Genomic DNA, 2,500 nt, shown 5'->3' with positions numbered 1-2,500 from the left:
TATATACTGTATATTTTTATATATATGGCAATGTTGCCCATATCCTAGAATTAATCAACAAAACATATTCCTGCAATTCCAAAAATTACTGAAACAAAACAGGAAATCTTTGCAAAAATTCATGAAATTGCAGTGGACCACAGAACACTTCGGGGCATTCGAGATTAACATGAAATAACAAATCCATCAATTTGCTTTAAAAAAAAGTAAGACATTTGATTGGTATTTCCCAGAGAGTTGTCAATCGGTTGCATTCGACTGGTATTCCTCCAGGACAAATGTTGTGATCTGGCCAAATATCAACTAGACAAGGTTTTCTGTGTCAGGGGTCAACCTTTAGCATGGGCTGTTTTGGTCAGTGATATTCATATGTAAAATCACATGTTCTGGAGACCAAAAGACTTCATTTTTTCTTTACTTTTATTTTTACTTTTTTCCTTTACAAAGCGGGTCCAACCGATAATTACTTAAGGTATTTTTATCTTGACAATATAAAAAAAAAAAAAAAATACAGCTACAGAATTGATCAATGCACCAGCAGGTAAATTGTAGTAAATAACCAGTTTGAAATGTTCGTAGAAATCTGAAACGTCACACTTTGAAAATACCGAAGTGTTTACGTTTTGTTATTCTTAGATATATCTCGAAGCTTTTAGAATCCCTATTTATTTTGAACATGTTGGTTATGAATACGGGCAGAATCATTTTGGTAAAAAATATAAAGAATCCCCTAAGACGAATAGTAGTCACCGTTTGTAAGAGGTAATCTTTTGTCGAAAGAAATCTCGTGTATTTGGTCTACCTTAGGTGTAGAATTAAAGCTGGTTATGAACATCATTGTGTGATATCTGCAGCAATTGCTATCTAGGATGTTCATACGTGTATGACTGTTAGTAATTCTCATATTTTGAGCATGATATATCCCAAGAGCAAGCTGTATGATTTGATATTTTTTTTAATGCCAAAATAACACTATACCGATATGCAAAGCATAAATATAAGCAAGGTGTCGAAACAATATTTTCAAGCTACTGAGAGCTTGTGATCTATTCACCGAAGCCTTGTCATATCAGAAGACATTTTAAAACTTAATGGGAATCTCTTCGAGCACAGATTTATATAGAAAAACTAAGACTTTCACCAATTAAATAATGCTTTAAAATTACAATTCTGACATAATTTACTTGAGGAAAGACGAACAAATTCACGAACAGAAATGTTCCCCTTAAAGAAGCAAGAAGATTTTCTAATTAACCTTTATGATGTTAGGGAAGCATGACTAAATTCTTATTAATATTATATTTATCTTAAGAAATAATACTACCACTTTGCAATTATTACTATGAATATACCTTAGGAGAGTATAATGAATGTTATTTATCTTATTTGCCTTCAAGTACAATCAATGTTATTCATCTTGCAAAAACATGACGAATTTCCATCTGTAATTTTTACGTTCAGAAAGTGTTACGATCCTTGATATAAAAGTATTTCCCTTATGGAATTATGAATTATGTCAAAACTACCATTTATTCTAAATGAGACGAATCTGAAGTCAAACTCTACTTACCGAAAGGAAATTCCCAATTAATACTATTCACCAAATAAGTATGAAAAATTCAAAGGTGTTCCTTATCCCACAGAAATATGGCATATTGTTAAGGAAGGCTTGTATTTCAACACAAAAGGACATAAAAAAATTACTTTTATAATACAAATACAATAGACACGGACCAAGTCTGTATAGGCAAAAAAATATTCAATATGTTCATTTACTTTCCAAAATAAGAACAATTCTCTTCACAAAAACTAATTATAGAACTATATATTATATATATATATATATATATATATATATATATATATATATATATATATATATATATATATATATATATATATATATATATATATATATATATACATACATATATATATAAATATATATATATATATATATATATATATATAATTATGTATATTTTATATATATATATACATATCTATATATATACATACATACGTACACAAACATACACACATATAGTATATATATATATAAATTCTGTGATTACTTTCTGTGGAGAGAATTGTTCTTATTTTGGAGTAAGATTAACATTAAATAATTATATATATATATATATATGTATGTATATATATAAACATACATACATACACATTATTATACATACATACATACATACGAAACTATATTTCCTAAAGAGTCATATACTTTCACGAGCACTGCCAATCAAGCCTGCAAGCCAATACTCTGTCTATCTGGCCATATGCATTTCTGATATTTCAAACATCACATTAGCCGACAGCGTTGATCGGGCCGACCTTACAAATACATTTCCCCTCACGATGACAGTGCGATGTTAATGACGAAACATGAATGAAGTTTTACTATTCGCGTATTTTTACTCCCGTGACATGACCTGAAACAGCTGATGGTTGTGCGACAGACCTCGTAATGTGGTTCGTCGTTTGTAACTCA

The sequence above is a fragment of the Macrobrachium rosenbergii genome, chromosome 46 (assembly GCF_040412425.1).
Source record: "Macrobrachium rosenbergii isolate ZJJX-2024 chromosome 46, ASM4041242v1, whole genome shotgun sequence".
Classification (NCBI taxonomy): Eukaryota; Metazoa; Arthropoda; class Malacostraca; order Decapoda; family Palaemonidae; genus Macrobrachium; species Macrobrachium rosenbergii.
This window is presented reverse-complemented; position numbering follows the sequence as displayed.